This window comes from Bactrocera neohumeralis, chromosome 2 (assembly GCF_024586455.1).
Source record: "Bactrocera neohumeralis isolate Rockhampton chromosome 2, APGP_CSIRO_Bneo_wtdbg2-racon-allhic-juicebox.fasta_v2, whole genome shotgun sequence".
In the NCBI taxonomy this organism is placed as follows: Eukaryota; Metazoa; Arthropoda; class Insecta; order Diptera; family Tephritidae; genus Bactrocera; species Bactrocera neohumeralis.
Genome location: NC_065919.1, coordinates 47,307,465 through 47,327,867, shown reverse-complemented (window position 1 = coordinate 47,327,867; position 20,403 = coordinate 47,307,465). Strand labels below are relative to the sequence as shown.

The window sequence follows — 20,403 nt, the reverse complement described above, 5'->3', positions numbered from 1 at the left end:
CCCCGCTCACTTCCCATATAACGGTACTGTTAAAAACTACTTGAAGCGCAAAAAATCAGTAACTAAATACGCTAGAAATATTGAATTTTACCCGCGAGGTGGAATGTGAGGAATTTAAGATTTATTGGAGTCGAGGTCAAAATTTGAAAATTTTTGAAAACGAAAATGAAAGTTAGTACGTGACATTCATTCTTATGATTCGAGTCAATGCTAGAACCTCGGAGCCTACGCACGTCAAAAATACTGGAGATGTGTCTTCCGTCTATTACTACCTGTTCGATTTGGTTGGTGGCTGGTAAATTGTCGAATGCCGGAATCTAGTACTACAGATAACCATATTTCGAGCCCGGCGAAGTCGATCAGCCTCAACCCATTTCGGGATATTTCATCATGGATGCTCAATTTACCGATCGTTGTGTCAAAGATATTTTCTTTGCTTACTCAGACGTTAAAGTCGCCAAGCACGATTTTGGCATTATGACAGTTCTCATAAGTGGGCTCCTAATGCTCAAAGACGACATCTTTGGTCACATAGGCCTTTTCTTCGATGATGCGGATTGTAGTTAGACGTTAATCCACCGGGGTGAATGCCAGGACTGGGCGACGGAGTCTCTCCCACATCAAATTTGTGCTCCTTTATATGGCCACTGTAGTAAATGTTACAAGGAAATATTCACAACAGTCCTTGTCCCGTTCATCGCTCTTCTTAGACGGCGGTGACGGCTTTCACGCTAACGAGGACATCAACCAGCTGGGCAGCGGGACCGTCCCAATTAAGGGACCGGACATTCCTGGTCCATGACCTTTTATCGTAGCCCTTAACACGTTTGCAGTGGTTCTCTTCAATAGGTGGGTCTCTCTGAGGTCCGAGGCTGTTTTCTTCTTATCAGTGGGGATTGTTTTTAGCCACAAACCAATATATACATGCATATGTACATTTATTAGACATCTACAGAAATTAGATTGATTCATCATACAAAATAAAAATGTTATTTTACTACATTAATTCTTAATCGAATTGAAATGAGCTGAAACTGAAAGATACTCTACGGGTTATTTTGAAAACTGTAAATTTGTCTGTGTTTGACTCTGTCGATTGTTGTTCAATCAGCTGATGATTTTTAATCAGCAAAAAAATTCAAAATGCAGAACACAAGCAAGCTTAACAGCTGGTCGTTAATCGACCCGAATGTTAATCGAGTAGCTGGCTGTGCGAAAGGCAAAAACTGTTTTCACAATTATAATCTTAATGTACTAAATTAATTTGCATGTGCGGCAAGGCTATTAGCTAGCACAAATGTAAACAAAAATTAGCTTGAAGTACCTTGTCACTTTGAGAAGTGTAAAAATATGCAAAAAATCGAACCTAGAATCCCAATCAATCACTTAAAAGTATAAAACTGCGGCACAAACAGCCGGTCGTGACGAAATTCACGTCAAAAGTTTTCGGTGCTAAAAATAAAAAGTAAACAGACAAACAAAGCTAAAACCGCAAACGGCCTACATACTTGCTTTTAATGACTTGATCACAGTTGGACTGACAATGAGCAACCAGAAATGTCAGCTCTCCTTCGGGCACAATACATACATACATTAAACTGAATTGCTTTGTTTTTTTTTTTTGATTTTACAATTTTCATATACTTTTTCACTGGAATTAGCATTTTTGGAACATAAACAAAACTGACCTTAACTATTTTTAACGCCGTGATACAGTTTTGCCAAAATTCTACGGTTATGGCCAAAGTACAAAAAACCCATTTCAAGTTGTTTTTACGCAATAGAAAAGTCCAAAAGCGATCAGAACGTGCTTAGAAATAATAATTATATGAGGAACATACCCATATACAAGTATGTATGTATGTATGTATGGGTATTACTCATTCAAGAAATTTTAGAAGACTGCTGATGTTTGCTGATGTGCTCGAATTTGGTATTCATTACTGATACTTCTATTTCTATAATGATTATTAAGCAAATATGTACGATATTTAAGTGAGAATTTATCAAAGAGTGGCACACATACATACATACTACAATACTTACATATGTATATATATGTATATCCATAAGTATATACCCGCTCAATAGCACATTCATGATTTATATTACATTATATGCACATAAGCACACATGTGTGTTTGTAAAACATCTGCATTTATTTTCCGCTTCGATACCCGCTCTCCTCCCCACTTCACCGCCGTGTACAAGTAATTCAATATGCTCGCATTTCAGTGCTTATTCATTAACCTGCAATCATACGCATTTGTAGCGTCTCCTCTATTGAATTCCACTTTAATTCTTCTATTGTACTTTTGTGCGGCCACTACACACAAGCATCACAGACAGACAGACATACCGCTTCGCTCTACACTGAGTTCACGGATATTTTACCGTGTTATTGCACAATAATGGGAATACCCAAGTGTGAAAGCATCTGGAGTTTGATAGTCTTGGCAATTTAATTGAAGTTGAAGTATTCATTGAGCGCGGCGGCAGGGGCGAGTGCGAGCGAAATTTGGTTTGTGCAGGATTTAGCGGTGATGAGTCATAAGTGTTTTGGAATTTCTGTGCATATTACTTTTTAGATCTTTTTATTAGAAGTTGCGCGTATAGAATTAATAAGTTTTTTCTCTTCTCCTCACCGTATTATGGTTAGATTCCCTACAAGCAAGCTGCCTTTAATTAAACTTAAAGAAAAGGCGGATTTGAGTTTTTTTCGATAAGAAAAGGAGAAGCCAATGACCTCGGTTTATAAATAATAAACAGAGCTCTATTGTTTAGGCCGCAGTGGATGTTGCCAGAATAAATAAAAACATTGTAGAAATAATTATACTTTATGTACTCATAAAATATTATTGGTTTTTGCTATATCCGAGTTCAAATCGTATAATAGGTGACTGTCTTCGATAAAATATATTTGGTGCCCCAAGTCTATTTTATTTTCAATTATAGTCGAAAAAGTAAGCACACAGATGAATAAATTGAACTTTTTACTCCCGCTCTGCTCTACTCCATTTCTCTGATACTGCCTAAATTGTACATTTATATGTTCATCAAGGTGCTATATCCGAGTTCAAAGGTAGGTAGAGTGGTCTATTTTATTTTCTGTCTGACGACACTCCATTTCTCTGATACTGCCTAAATTGAACATTTATATGTTCACTGACGACACACCTAGGCCTTTAGGAGGCTCATTGTGAAATTACCGTGAATAAAGTCGCCTCACTCTATTATGTCTTCTCTAAACAACCCAGTGCTTCTGATGAAGTTCATCAGTACAAAAAGTTGTAAGTGTGCAACCTCCGAAGCATCATCTGAAAGCCCTCAACCGATTGTTACGATTATTTTCATATACAAAGCTTTACATTCCCATAGAAGATGTTTTCAAGTCTCTTCTTTCTCTACCTTCTGACATTTTCTAAAATAATCATTATATGGTGTTCCCAGTTTGCTGTTTAGACAGTGACCTGTTAGCACGCCTGCTAGTGTTCTTATATCATTCCTTTTGAATTTGAATAGATGGCTTGAGCAACTCGTATTCCATTCATGCCACGTTTGTCTGCTTGTTGCTCCACCGAGACGCAACTATATTTGCAACATTTTTGTCAATTAAATACATATTTACACGTAGCCGCATTCACACAAATTCACTCTTTTTCACAAGACAATTGTAAGATGGCACCTGCTCTGGCTAGCTCAAATGCTTCACAGTGACCAGAAATATCGCTATGTCCTGAAACCCATTGCAGTCTTAACGTGAAATAGGATGCTAATCCACCAAGAGATCAAAGTATTCTTTCACTAATTTTTATGAAAGACTTCAGTGATTTCATTGATGTGTCAGATTGAATGTAATCCTCATTATAGTCGTCCAGGAAATCGGCTTCTTTGTTAAGTGCTCAAAAGTGTTTTCTAGCCGGTTCGTTTTTCGAAGGTATATACATGAGCAACTCGTATACTTCAGTATCATTAACAATAAAGAAATGATATCGTAAAATCTATGTGTATACCGTTATTAACGCCTATTGATTAATCATTGCAATGAAGTCATTGAAGACTTTTCAAATGGGTTTAACTTTAAATTGTTGTACTTTAAAAGTGACTATTTTAAATGAAGTGGCACTTATTCAAGCCAATAAAAACTGTCGCTTATCAGCTGAAATATCCGTTCGACAATTGATGAAATAGTATTATATTTATAATCGTCGACAGTTTCTGGACGGAAAATTTTAACAAATACATTTGTTGGATGATATTACTACTACAACTACTTACTAATAAATGACTACATATAAAAGTCAAACAAGAAACTACCGTATAACGAAACCAAAAACTCAAAAATTTCCTAGATATCTCTGGTGTGGATATGTTTCGAAAAATTTGAAATATTGCTTGTTTTCTTAACTTTTGAATGATCTAAGCAATCTAAAACGATTTTTTAAGCTTGAATTGACAGTTAAGTTTTGTTATTCGAAAATCGAACGCATTGGTCAAATATTTACAATTTTATTTAAATACAACAATTTACATGAATATGGGATCGGAATTCGCACGATCAAGTATGTCCAAAGAGACCTGTTTACGGTATTCCTTTTGAAAAAAATCAGCTTAATCGGGACGAGTCGAACAAGAACGCTTTCATACCCAAAATATCCACCAAAATTATTCGAACGCAGTGGCGTAGCTAGGGGGGGCGAAAGTGGCCGTCGCCCCGGGCGCATCGTCTTGGGGGCGGCAAAACGATCTTCGCTAATTTTTAATATTCAAAAAAATACTTCAACAAATTTTTTTACAAAATTTATTATAAAAGATAAAGAGTTGTACACTCACAATGTAATAATCTGAATAACAATGAAAAATATTAATTTTTACTCGAATACTCTTCAGTCTTTGAATTTGTCTTATATATTTTGGCTTATATCTTTCTTAAAAACAGTGATAGAACTTAAAGATGCACTTTTCTAGCTTTGTCTAGCGACGTGTCACTCTCACAGTTACCCTATGCTTTGAATGTAACAAATACTTTTATTTCTCCAAATTTTCAAAAATTGTATTTAAAAACTCCAATTCGAGCAAAAATTCCTGCAAATTGTGTCAAAAGTGTACAAGATATAGGGCGAAAATGGGCTTTTTCTATGGCTTTTAATAAGATGTCTTGTAAATTTACTATCAATTTCCTCAAAAAACCGTATTGTGAGAATTTTTGAACTTCAGAATATGCGTGGCTTCTAGTTCCTAAATTTTCAATACTTACTTAATATCGAAGATATTTTGTAAAAATTCACTTTTGTTCGAACCACCTCATGAAACTTGTAGGTAGGTAGATAAAGGGGGGCGGCAGAACATCCTTGGCCCCGGGCGCCCGAAGTTGTAGCTACGCCACTGTTCGAACGGACTCTCGAGAGATGTCGAGCGCGCTTGCCTGACAATTTTCAATTAATTACAATTTCCGTGTGCTTTTGTGTCACAATGTACATATTTTTTATGTAAATGTTGAAAATTTCCAAACAACACCAACAAGTGACAACATATTTTGCATGTTTTAAATGTGTTAATTAATAGAAATATTCAATAGTAAATAATTTTGTAGTTGTCACAGCCTTCCAGTGGTTGTTGTTCTATGCATTTCATTTCTAAATCCAAATGATTTATTGCTTAAGTGAGTGGCAGCAATAAATCTTTGCCGAAATACTTTCGAAATGCTTTAATGTTTTTGTAATTTTGTAACAGCAGAATGCTGGCAATGCAAAGGAAATATCTTCATGTGTTTATTGTTGTAATTAAGGTGACTTAATTTTAAATAATTTATGTTTACATTCTTTTTGGATGCTAGTAGCAGCAAGAAGACTACTATATAACGTATTGAAATAGAAAAAAAAAAAAAAACAAATAGAAAATAGAAAGCAACATTGTTCACTATGCTTAGCTTTAAGATTCATGATTTATTAAATTCTTAATGTATTAAATAGGATTGGAGTTCTTTTGATTTTTGGAAAAGCAATTTACATTACTTCTATCGTTACCTAAAATGCCAAACAAAGTATGTATCATCAAAAAAATTGAAATTGAGTTATTGCTTACGATTCACTATATTATATTACACATACAAGTACATATGTACATATGTATGTACTCGTATGTAGAAGAAAAAATTTTCAGCTTCCGCTGAAAGAACAAATTAGAAAATCGTTAGATGGAGAATCTTCTCTTTACAACTAAGAGCTCATACTTGGGAAGCGCATTTCAGAGGTGTCTACCAACCAATTTTTCAGAGTACTAACGATTATTTTGACCCACCCTAATGTCCATAGCGAGATATAGATAAACGCGCATATTACATATATATATTAGATTATCAAAAAACTCAACAGTAAATAAAATGCATTTTGAAGTAACAATAAATTCGTATGGAAATAAATGTAAGTACATACATATAATGGGTTGTCAAAAAAGTCTTGCGGTATTTTTATAGATTTTTTTTTTTTATTGAAATTGAAATGAATTTTTGATGACTCATGCCCAGCTCTTGACCGATGCTACGGCTGCTACAATGCCGGTCTCTTTTGACCAATTCAGCGATTTTATCGCAATTTTCGACGACAGGCCTTCCGGAGCGTGGCGCATCTTCGACCACCTCTACACCAGAACGAAAACGTTGAAACCATCGTTGTGCGGTGGAAATGGAAACTAAATGGAAACTGCATCGGGTCCATAAACTGCACAAATTTTATTGGCGGCTTGAGATGCATTTTTGCCTTTATCGTAGTAGTACTGTAAAATATGCCGTATTTTCTCTTTATTTTGCTCCATGTTTGCGACGCTATAACTCACGAACGACTTAAAAGAAACGACAATCAATCAAACACGTGTTAGCGCTGAAATGAGCTTTCCAAAAAGGTATAGCATGACTCGATGCGACGAATAAAACTAGAACTACGCGCTTTCAGCGCCAACTAGCGAAAATACCGCAAGACTTTTTTGACAACCTATTATATAACACACCATCAGTAGTATATACCCGTAAAGCTTTCTGGTGGAACCGTCTCTGTTTGTACCCCCAATAAACAACTCTACTCAACTAAAAAATAATATTGTTACCTCGAAATTTCTTATAAATATACATGTTCATTCATACATAAGTACTTTCATACTTGCAAACAAATGAAATTGATATGTGATACATTTAATTATGATATCATTACTAGTAAAATGGCATACACACATATGTATATGCACTTTAATTTTTTCTTAGAAATTAACTCGTACGGAAGCTCTACAACTGTTCTAACACACCAAAGAAAAACTATTGCTCACTTGCATTAATATTTACATAATCAGACACATGTCCAATGTAAATTGTGTGCTGTTTGTTTACTCAACTGCGGTGGCTATTAGAGAGACTATAACTATATTACTACAGACATGCAAAATTACTTAGGTATATAAGACAGAATGAAGAAGACACTATTTATATGTGCATATATACATATGTATGTACATACATATACAGTTATATAAAAAGTTTTTTTTGTTCGCTATCTTAGACAATAAATACGGAATAAAAAGTGGAAAAATTCGCGCTGGCAAAGATAATAGAGATAAAGAATCTAAAATTCCCGAGAATATATGTATGTACATACGAGAGAGTCAAGAATGGTAATGAAATTCCAATTGTCTTACATACATACATACATATGTATATGAAAGCAGATTGCGCTAAAACTCTTAGCTACACACGTGCTGTTAATCTAGTATGGTCTGCTATAGTTTAACGCTTCATAAGTAAGATAGTAAAAGTGATTCTGTTGCGAGATTTCCGGCAAAGTCAAATTTCTCTTGATACATGCACCAATTTTGCTACAATTTTTGAATTGAAACTCACTGGTCCAAAAATTTTTATTAAGTAATGTATAATGATTGCTATGTTCTGATAGAGAGCGCATTGACAAATGTGGAAAACTTCGGAAATCTATCTTTTAATTGCAACCAAATACCAAATGATTTGATTGCATGGTCTGCTGATCTTTTTTACTCTGAACAGCGTACATAAGTATATTAAGTGTGCTATGAAGTTTATAACATCTCAAAGGAAACGTCGGAGACCCTATAAAAATAAAAAATATATATACTATTTAGGTGATCAGCTTGGCGAGCTGTGTCGTTATAGCCATGTCTGTCCGTCTGTTCATCTGTATATACGCAAACTAGTCGATGAGTTTTTGAGATATCAATCAGAAGTTTTGCCCACGTGCTTTTGGCGTAGGCACCGACCTGAGACCACCATAACATATACACAGCTGCCATTCAAACTGAATGATCAAATTTAAGTCCTTGTGTGGAACTTTTTCATTTGACGAATATCATTACTAAATTTGGCATGGATTATTGCCCAAGTACCTGATATATGTAATCTTCGTAGAAAGTGTTCAGAGCGAGTCTTTATATCATATAGCTGTCACACAAACTGACGAGTCGAAATGATGTTTTTGTACGGACAACTTTGTTTTATTTGTGAAGATATATTCACGAAATTTGCCATAGAACATTCTTCAAAGTAGTGCTATAAACTACAAATGAAATGTTGATATCAGTCTACTAAAGCACACAGCTCGATACAAATCGATCGATTAAAATAAAACACGATTTTTTTATATCCTTTTATGCTATAAGAAATTCAAAGTTATTATAGCTACAGTGCAATCGGATTTAATGTGTTTTCTAGGTAAAAATAAAATTATAGCAAGCTTCTCAAGTAGAGCGTAATCCTTCTGTAAAACAAACAAACACAGTATTTGTTGATAAACTGATTTAACTTGACGCACACACTTCAATTTCTCACTTATCTCACTAAGTGTACTCTTCAACAATGAGTTTTGGTTTTAAGCCTTAAGAGACTCACTTTAGTTGGAAATCAATTTTGTATTACTGTTTAAATATACACAAATAAATATGGTATAAAATTTTATGAAATTGCAAAAGTGGTGCTTTGGGTGATATGTACATACATACCATATATATAACTCAGAAATTAAGAACAAAAAAATAGTTTCTTGCTGACATATAAAAATAGGCCCAATACTCGTAGTAATTCGCCATTCCACCTGCGGTTTCAGAAAAAAATCTTTATTAAAAACCTATAACTTCTGTTGAGAATCAATCAGCTAAAATGCTAGAAGTAAAAAAACATTTTAAATGTTACCCACAAGAAGTGACTCATTTACTAATATTTTTAATGTTTTCAATGCTGTCGGAGCGTTTATTATGAAGGTATGACCAGAGAACATCAAACAATCTGCATTCTGTGGTATGACGCCTACAAACTCTCGTCAAGACATCAATTACAAAAAGGAAATAGCTTTTTTTTTCAATGAGTGAACGTTAGTCTTAATTACTGATTGTTATTTGACTTTTATGGCTTTAAATAATGTGAATAGTATTTATATCAATTTTTTTTTCAAGTTTATATATTTATGATTAAATTTATTATTTTAAGCTTACTTCTCACTTTTTCTGTGCAATTCTCAACTGAGTTACGAACTTTATCAGCGTGTGTCATAGCGTATTTAGGAGCAAAAAAATTTAAAATTTAAATTTACACATTTAACCTTCTGTGATAATAAGAACGAGTGGTGTTTGAAGATCGAAGCACAAACACATGACTCATTTATTAAAAAAAATATTGCGATTTGTGACCAAAAACATCTCATACAAAGCTTGAGAATATATGCTTTGATTTGAATTTTTTTTAAAGGTTCTATACAATGGCAAGTCAGAAAAAATGTAATTTTCGTTTTTTTTCTTGAAGTGGCATTTTATTCAAGAAAAAATAAAAATAATACGCATTTAAAGCATTTAATGTACTTTAATAATCAGTGAGTAATTCTATAAAATTTTAAGATTATCTTGATCCCGTAAACACTCTTCTGGAGGAGCTCTGAAAAGAGATATCTGGCGGCGAGGAAGATTTTTCAGCTTAAAATTACCACTAATTCAAAAACAATAAAAAAAACAATATTATTATTACTGTAAATGAATTCAGGTAATGATCGAAAGGCTAATCGAAATTAGAATTTCTGACAAAATGCTGGCTTCCAAAGAATTTTTTTGTTTTATGAAAAAGTTTTCATTGGTTTCCCAAAAAAAGATTTTGGGAAAAAATTTACATTGGCTTGAAAATAAATTTTTTTTTTGGAAAATTATACATTTCTGAGTGGCTTAAAAAATCGAAATTAATCCGAAAACATTACATCTGAGTGGCTTCAAAAATTGAAATAAATCCGAAAACATTATGCCTTCGATCATTACTTGAAAAATGAATCCGTAAAGTTTATGTGAAATTTTCAAGTCAAACAGTACAGTCGTTTCGGGGAATGTTTCCTTACCAACTCTGAACGCAGCATTTCAAGAAAGACGTGTTTAAAGTTTTGGGTGTCGATTATATTAAGTTAAGTTAAGTTATTAAAAAAATCTTCTTTTCTAAATTCAAAACTTTACTTCTCATGAAAAGTGCGGTAGATATAAGTATGTGTTTATTGATATCAAAAATAAAGAAAATAAATGAAATTTAATGGGTTTGTTCAGTCCAGGCTGTCCAATCGCAAAACTTAAAGCATGGCTTTTTAGTTCTGAAAATATGCAATAAACATGCATATATACCTATGTATGATTAAAAAAAAAAAAATTATAATATACAAAACTCTTAATTTTGTAAGTTTTTATATGTTCTGCTATCACTCTTATAACCTTATAACTTTGACACTGGATTTGGTTCTTTTATCAGACAAACTTCTGAATATTTTTTAATTTATTTATTTTTATTTTTTTTTTATTTTTTAATACAAGAAGCGTTGAGAATTTCACAATATGCATAACCGTACCTCATAGCATAGTATTGTGTTTGGCTTATTTATTTCTATACTAAAAAGTGTAACATCCACAGTTAAAAACAGACAAAAATCAGAAAATACGATACCTTCGGTCGCATCTAAAATACCTTTCACAAATACAAAGTATTCCTTACAAGAACTTGATTTTGATCTTGGTTTGTCAGATATATGCTCTAGTGATTCAATCTATACATTTTTTTTAGGAAATTGCACCACTGTCTTAAGTAATAATCCATTCTAAATTTGGTGAAGATACGAGTATCTCGTTTTCTACCCGAGCTCCTGATTTCGATTGTTCAGTTTGTAAGGCAACAATATGCTATACGTATTAACGAACTCAGCCATGAAAACTGTTAACGAATACAGAAAATAATTTGTATGAAAATGTATATATCGACCAGACTAATTTCAAGATTCATTCGAGATGAACTCCTTATGACTTCCTGCCGTCGGTCAACTGGCCATCTTCTGACTATTCAGCTGCGGCAAATGGTTTGGTGGGTAGTCTACTGTAGTAGCGTATATATCAACCAGACCAATTCCAAGATTCATTCGCGATGAAGTCATACTACCGACGCGTCGATCAACTGGTCATCTTCTGACAACGTTTTTAAAGCCAATTAAGCCCAACAAATACAAGTGGCTTATTCAGTGGCATGCAGTCAATGGCGATGAAAGTCTCCTTTTTGCAGTTGAAAATATTTTCTCCTATTTCAAAACGTGGACACCATTCAGCTGCAGCAAATGGTTTGGTGGGTAGTCTCCTGTAGTAGCGTCACACCTTTTCACTAGGGAAACTGGGGAAAAATTGTACTAGCAACATATTTTAAAAAGCGTGGTAAAGCACTTAAGCAATACCCTCTTCGATGGGAAGCAATGTATAATTCAGCAGGAACAAGGTAAAAGCCACCCAGCAGTGGCATCCTGTTTTCATAGCTGCAAATGATTGGCCGTATGGACAACCGGATTTGAATCCATTGGAATATAGTTTCTAGCGAGAGATAAAGATTATGGCCTGTTGAACACACTACAGAAATGTGGAGAGTCTCAAAAAACCTTCAGCTCGTGCAGCGTCGTCAGTACCAATAGAAACGGTTCGTTTACTTACAGAAATTTCTCCATTGCTGTACTTTTCTCTAAAGAAATAAAACCCTGTTATAATGCATTTTTTCCATAATTTTATTAATATTATTATTTTTTACTGATGCAAATATTTTTTCATTATTTTTATTACTGTTTTGTTTTATTTTTTATTTTTATAAATGCAGTAAATTGTGCGGTAAGTGCATGAGCCTATGCGGCCACTCCTGCACACCCCAGCCTTCCTGGCATGCCTGCACTTGCAGCTTGGTATTTTTTAATTGATACAAGCTCGTCTAACAAATAGCTATTTGCTATGCAAATATTGACACATTCAAGGTTATTATGTGTAAATACAACGTACAGCAACAACAAATCAGCCAACGGGCAGACCGGAGCGTATGAGCAACATGTAGAGTGCTTATATGTACACACATGCTTAGATATTTATTGTACTGGTATATGTATTATACTTGCTTACATATGTATATTTGTTTGAGTACAAATTTATATATGTTTGTATGTAGTATATGAGCTCGTAGTCAAGCGCGACACTTGTTGTTTGCCGTGAATGAAAATGTGTTGTAAATAAAAGGAGTGAAATTCGAATTAAAATGCCAGGCATGTACATACGTTTGTATTTACTTGTACGAGTATATACGTGTGCATATATTTATATGAGTCAATGCTCAATAATTCAAATAGATATATTTGTGAAACAAACTTTAAATGTAATAATCTATTACTAGCAAGAACAAGCGCCAAAGTCAACCAGCAAAGCTCGAAAAAACGACGAGCAGAGAGCAACTGGTGTTAGGCCCTAAAAAATCACACAAATCACCAAAGCTATAAGCAAATACACAAAAGAATTAGTCAAATGCTGAAACAAATCTGCAGACACGATGAAAGCATAATGCTGAACCGCCCACAATTTGAAAGAGAAAACCGAAGGAGACAACAAAAAGACTTTTGTTTACAAATTGCGGACAATAAAATCAGTGACGCAACCGCAGGCCAACACCAACTGAAGAAATACAATGCAAACCACAGAAAAGGAGGAAAAACAAATAATATGAGCACATGAAAAAGTTGTATAAAATGCGAAGACAAATTGTCTTTTAAAATGTAGGCGCACACACACAAGCACACAGGCCTATAAACCATTTTATATGAACTCCCTGCGGTGAATACTAGCCAAACACGGCACAAAACTCGAGCATAAATAAAAAGTATGCAAACAGCGATCAAAATAAAATATTAAAATTTATAATAAAATGTAGAAAAAAACGTAAATATGTACTATGTAGGCCGCAATGCAAACGGCGGTGGTTGGCTTTAAAGAGAAAATGAAAATTTAAGAAAAAAAAATGTAAATAAATAAATGCGAAAAAACCGAAAAAATAAAAGTGACCGCACATAACTCGCGCCGTTTGGGCCACAGAGGGACACTGCCAGCAAAAAGCAAGCAAAAGTTGCCTAAAAATAGCGTAGAGCTGCTACTAGTACGGCTGGTGGCTGAGGCGATGCCGGAACAAAATTGTTCAACAAAATTATTTGGTGGCCGAAATAAAAGCGACGCGCATTAAATTAAGTAATAAATAAAGAAAAACTTTTACAAAAAAAATTAAAAAAAAACTAAAAAATAATTAAAAAAAATATTTAAAAAAATAAGAAAAATTACAAAACAAAATAATTTAAAATAAAAAAAATTAAAACTAAATAATATTCAAAATTATTGCCTCATTAAAATAATGTTAAAAGTGACGCATCGTAACCAAAAAAAAAACTTTACAGAAAAGAAAAATTAAAAAAAATTAATTTAAAAAATAAGTAAAATTAAACAAAAATCAATTAAAACATAAGAAGAATTAAAAAATAAGAAAAGTTTTACTGAAAACAAAAGAACATAAATTAAAGAAAAAAAATTTTACAGAAAAGAAAAATTCAAAAAAAATTTTATTAAAAAATATGTAAAATTAAAGAAAACGCAATTAAAAAATAAGAAGAATTAAAAAAATAAGAAAAGTTTTAATGAAAACGAAATAAGATAAATTAAAAAAAAATGGAAAAAATATTCAAAATTATTACCTCATTAAACCAACATTGAAAGTGACAAAATCAAAGGAAAGTAAAAAAAATTAATTTAAAAAATAAGAACAATTTAAATAAAAGAAGAGGTATTTAAAATTATAGCCTCATTAAACCAACATTGAAAGTGACGCATCGAAACCAAAAAAAAAACTGAATATTATAAGTAAATCAACTTTTCAACGCGTTTAAACGAAAACACACGCACAAACACACTTAAACGGCTTACTCACCTTCTCTTATAGACTGCTAGCACTGTTTTGGACTTTTTGTTTTGAATGCCAAAAGTGTCAATATTACGCACAATGTTGCACGAAAAACAACAGTTATTTATGAAAAACTTCACAACACTTTGAAACTACTCGAACACGGTCTACGCTGACGGAAAATTTCATAGATTACTGTTAATGACGAATCTGGGCTAACTTCGACTATTTGGCTTGGTTTTGCACACCTTGCACTTTATTGCAAATTTGCGATATTTCACAGAAACAACACTTTCGTTACAACGCAATGAGAAACACTCTCTCCGGCACTTCGCTAATTATGTTGTTGTTGCTATAATTTTTATTTTTACTCTAATAAATCACACGGCAAATATTTTGCCACACTTTCTGCCTTAGTTGTCTATGTTCGGTTGACTATAACTTCGAGCGCTTCCAAATCGGAACGTTGCTTTGGGTTTTGTCTGCCAATTTGAACTAAAACCGAAAACGTACCGTTTCGTTGCTTAAAAATCCAATCAAGAAAGCGACAAACAAAACTCAGTAAACACCGTGTGCGCTCAAAGCACTCAATCAAAATAGGCATATGAGTTGAGTAACCGGCGAAAAAGCGCTCAATTTTTCAAAAAAAAAAATTGAGAAAAATAGACGACATGCCGAGCATAACACAAGCGATCGCGGCGCGTTGTTATCACAGATCGTAAAATTTGAGTGAGTTTACAGATAGACTTACGCTCTCAGCGCTTTTATCAATTGAGCGCGCAGGCATGAGTTGCTGAGTGTGAGTACTTTTGTTGGTGAGCGCTGACGAGCGATCGCGCCCAAATTATGTGCCTTCGAGCGCACAATCAACTCACACTCAAAATCAAGCAGCCCCACCAATTTGTGCTCATTTTTGTGATTTCGTTTTGCAGCGCTCTTAACTGGAGCAAATTCGCGCCGCAAGTGCATAAATTATCGTGGTCGCGCACGCCGCGCATTGGCGGTGAGTTAGCGCAGCGCGTTGATCGACAATGCATTGCCGCTGGCAGCATCTTCACGATAGAGCAGTTAGTGGGTGGGACAAGCCGACAGCTGGCCACCAACTAGGTGTCTACCTTTTTTAACAATGGAAATCAAAGGAAAAGCTAAAAGCTAAGCAATTTGTTGTAGCAACTAAGTAATATAAATCGCGCGAACCGCTTAGGCACTAAATGTGGGTGAAGCTGCGCTGGCCGCGAAAGCGAGTCGATAGTTTCATAAAAATAAACACATTTACATACATATACATTTGTGCAACACCAAAAACTACTGCGCGCTCTAATTTGCTCGTGAGTAATAAATTCCGATTACAATTATTTACGCGTTGGGGAGACGCGACGTGGAGCGCGCTCCTCAACGATTGTCGCTCATAAATAAATACTACTTATGGGCGCTGACGCTGGCGCTGGCGCTTTGCAATAGAGCCGTTGACAACGTTGATTTGTTATATGATATTTGTTTGTGTGTGTATGCAGGTGTGTCTATTTTGATTTGTGCATCTGTGCGCTTGACGGCTGCGGATTTGTAGAGTGCGCGCGTAGGTTCATACATCTTGATCTCGAACACTGTCGATTAAAAAGTTTGAAATATGCAACTCGAAAAAATACTGAAATGTTTAAGGATTGAAAATAGTTTATAATCTTCAAAAATACTTTCAACTATATCCTCAAAGGGAATGATAAACAGGGTTTGTCCGGAAAATAATAGGACTGAGTCGATTTAAAAAAATTATTAAACCAATCGTTACAAATCTTTAACAACTTTCAAAATAGACTCCTTCTGCGTCGATGCAGCGCTAACAGCGGAAGGCACTCTCCAAAATAGCCTTGAGAGCCGAGGTGCATGCTGCTTGGATCCCTACTGTCGCCTCAAAATGCTTGCCTTTCATCTTCATACTCAAAGATCCATGACTTGTCATCTGTGATTACGTGATTCAAAAGCTGGGGCACACTTCCACTAGCCGCAATTTCTGGTCGTCAGTGAGCACTTTTGGTTACCCATAATGATCCTCTTTAAAACAACAGCCTGGTTGGCATTGCTCTATGCAGGTTCATCTGGACTACAGCTATGTGGGTATCTGTTACAGAATCGGCTTTTTTGTTGTTGTTATAACGGTTATCTAGCTCCCGTTAGGGTGGTAAAGTTCAGTTGTCATCGAGGTTATTCAACGTGCTGTTTCGACTTGGTCGGACCATAGGTAGAGGGGTGCCAGATCTGTAGGGTTAGCCAGGTATGCAAATAGGTGGTTAGAGTCATGCGGGGACTCGTTGCAGTGGTCCTCTATCATCGTAGGTCCCATCAGTGGGGGATAGTCCGTCCAAGAAGACTCGAATTGATGGCAGCGGATCTTCGGGCTGCTGCACAGCTACCATGGTAGCAACGCTCATTGAGCAAGACGACATATCATTAAGTGATCACTTCAACAGCACTTTACGTACCTATGCGATATTTGCCCTCATCCGCCTTTTTATTTCAGAGTCTCACTATAAACGCACTGAACCTAAAATTCGGTATTCGATATACCTATTGGCGGATTTTACTGAAAGACTGATCGTCAATGCCAATGTTCAGCCTTAAACTTGCATCTTCGTCATTGATGTTAATAACTCTCTAGGCGGAGATGTTTAAACTTTTCATTTTATGAGTTGGCGGTGTTTCTACCGTCCTCTTGTAACATAGTGCTGGTCTTGATCTTGTCCTCCCCTCTAGCTCCGCCAGCCAGACGAGGAAACCACCGTCTCACAGCCTATTAGAAGTAGACCTGACCTAAAGAAAATACCCGAGAAGGGAAAAGAATAATTACAATCTTTGAATATTTCATTCCAAAATAGGCTCCTGCAAGATAGTTAGCTCATCGACCTCCATTTCTTCAGACGGGTAGTTTTGGGCAGTATCGTTATTCTGATGTTTTTGAGGCATGCTTGAGCCATATGTAAAATAGTCGTTTCTGGCCACTCCGAAGTGAATGGCATTCAGAGAACTTTCCTCACTTGCGTGAACTTCTATACATGACTCCATTCTCCAAATACTCCGAATAGTATTTGTATTTGTTTAAAAATCACAAATTGAATGAAAGACTTGGTTAATAAGCAACTAAGTATTTGACGCTATATTAAACAGTACTAATATTTTTCTCGCCACTTTAAGCGCATAGTGATCTATGGATGTGTGGGGGTACAGCATTTCATTGAATGCACGTTGTTATATAATTACTCGAACATTTGTTTTACCTTATTCGGTGATCGATTAATACGTTTGCTGTTGTTGCGCTTATAAATCAACAATTCAATTTAATCTTGTCTACTTTATGAAGTTGTAATCTTTTTTCCATTTATGGATAATTGCACTTGCTGGCGCTTATTTATAGGAGTTCACATTTTTATGCGATTAGGCAACATGAACAATCGAAATAACTTTAGAAACTAACACGTACGCACGTATTTATTGGTGGTTAGGGTTTTGTTAAATATTAACAGGTAATGAGAGATCGAAAGAAAAGCTTTTAAAATTACTATTGCATACCATAGTTCCTTTGATTTTTTATTTGAAATAATTGCATATTTTCAATGATGTAAAATAATATGAAAACTTTTTTACAATTTTCGGACGGGTTATGATTTATCTGCTTTAATGTAAATTATGGATATATATTACACTTCCGACACCGATTGTTCGATTTCGCCAAACTGCAATATCAATGTTGTAAAAAAAACGGTAACACGATCTTGTTGGCAGATAGATCGGTTTTTGTCGTTGATTTCTACTTCCACTCTTGTATAGCACAACTTTCAGAGCTCTTTGATATTACCTAAGGGCAATAGAGACAATATTCTAAGGGCGTCTAGCGTAAACAACTCAGATATCCAAGAAGCAATCCATAATCTTGTTTTGTGATCTAAATATTAGGTCTACAAATTTGCTCCCGCCGTTTTTTTTATAAATTTAAGGCTTTATTGTATAAAAACGGTCCGAACGTGTTTTCCCTTATACCCTCAAAACGCAATGCTTAATTAACACACGAAATGCTTTATGATCTATTTTTTTTGTAAATTAACACAAGTTGCTTTACAAAAATTCTATATTTTTTTAATACCTAATAGAAATCATATAGGTGGTAGTAGTAGAGTAATAGTATTATCTATGTATGTGTCAGCCTCTGTGAAGCGTGGACAGGTCCTCAGCCGCACTTTTCTTGGAATTAAAAAAGAAAAGCAAAATTTACCGCAAATGTCGAGAATTCGGCTCAAAAAGTGACATTTTCAGTTGAGAATTAGTTTGGGATGCAAACAGACCTCTACAAATATTTTGTTGGGTTAATGTTGACACAAATGACCAAGATCGATATAAAACGATTAAATCGATTTAATCGACCAGTGCTGGACCATAGAGACATCTATTGGAAAACGACGGAAGCAAAGTTGTATCTCAAAACTCGGATTAAAACCACACCTACTTCCCATATAACACATTTTGAAATTTCATCTTATTCTTTGACTTTCCAGAATGCAAATTGTATCGGGATGAAAGTTTGCGTGAATATTGACCAAAGTTTTCCAAACCGGGCCAAAACTGAAGCCCAGATATAGAATATGTAGAACAAAGTTCCAATTCCCTACTTTTTATCGAAAATATTGGCCCATCTATGAGATATATGTATTATAGAAGTTCGGAGAGAATCTTTTGTTAAGAATAGTGTGCCTGTATGTAGACAACGGGTAATATCTGATCAATAAGTTCTTTAGGCCCCATATACCTAATTGAAAGATTTTCGTACTTTCGGTTCACTTTATATCGTATACTTATATCGGCAAATCTATGATTTATCTTAATAAAATTAAGAGAGCGTGTTTTTCGAATAGTGATTCACCCTTGTGAATAAAATTGGGCGGAAACATGCTCTAGACCCCTTGTAACTAATAGCTTATGCACCTAACGGTATTTCCTTGGTCTCGATTCTGGCAAGTTGCGAGAGTATGTAATATTCGGTTGGACCCCAAATTAATCCTTTCTTAGTTGTTTATATCGAATTTATGACTTTAAGAATGTTAATGTTCTCATGTCCATGAACTGCTCACCCTCCGAGTATTGGACGGAATGTTGTAATATTCAATCTTCAGGAACATTCAGCTGTAGACTAAACGCATGAGATGAAATTAAGTATGTACGGACGTAGTAGAGGACTATCTTTCAAATTTTTCTCTTAAACCGAATCAGGAAATAAAGTCTTTTTTGATAAGAAAAATAAGTGCGAAAGTACTTTTGGAAGCAGTTCTATTTCACTACTATAATACTTTGCGTTTAAAAGTACTGATTTTGGCTTGGCAAACGAAGAACGTTCTGGGTGGCCAAAAGAGCTTGAAGATGAGTCACCATTTAAAAGCAGTCGGATACATTCAAATACAAATAAATTTGTTGCCATATGAATTGGAGCCAGAATACGTTAAAAGAAGATTTTGCTTTTCAAAAATACTGCTTCCAAGATTCGCTTTTGCATCAGATTATAACCGGTGATGAAAATAAGATTCATTGCAACTCTAAACGTAAATAATTAAATGTGGAACCAGCCAAATCCACGGCAGACCCGAATATCCATGACGCCAAGGTAATTGTCTGCAGTTGTTGGTATGGAAGGGTTCTGTTGTATTATGAGCTTCTAACATCGGAAGATACTATTAATAAGGAACACTACCGACAACAACTCAACAAGTTGAAGCGAGTGACTGAAACGGTTTCCCCGGAGCGGTCGCTTTAGTTTACTGAATAGCCAGAAGTCACACGGAGCTAAATCAGGCAAACACGGTGATTGCGGCGCGATATTGGTTGAAAATTTGGCGAAAAACTCACGAAGAATCAATGCATCGATGGTGCATTATCGTGGTGCAACAACCAAGAGTTGTCGGCCCATAATGCCGACCGCTTTTAACGAATAGCTTCGCGCAAACGACGCTTAACCCTCTAATAGTATTCTTTGTTCAGTTTAGCCGGTCGGAAAGAATTTGGGGTGCACCGAATAAAACTGTCGACATAATCTTGATTTTTGACCTGCTTTGACGTGTTTTTCTCGGCTTCGCTTTACCTTTATAACGATATTCGGCCAATTG

General features: G+C 35.0%; 2 protein-coding genes across 3 annotated transcripts in view; one reads left to right on the top strand and one right to left on the bottom strand.

Moving 5' to 3' along the window:
• LOC126750992 (tissue inhibitor of metalloproteinase) overlaps positions 1-14,775 on the bottom strand; it is a 66,178-nt gene extending 51,403 nt beyond the window's left edge. For both annotated transcript variants that reach the window (XM_050460879.1, XM_050460880.1), the window contains exon 1: positions 14,291-14,775. The gene's annotated coding sequence lies outside the window, so the exon portion shown is untranslated. The remainder of the gene's footprint in view (positions 1-14,290) is intronic.
• Positions 1-20,403, top strand: part of LOC126750940 (synapsin) — a 164,179-nt gene that overhangs the window by 101,125 nt on the left and 42,651 nt on the right. The window lies entirely within an intron of this gene.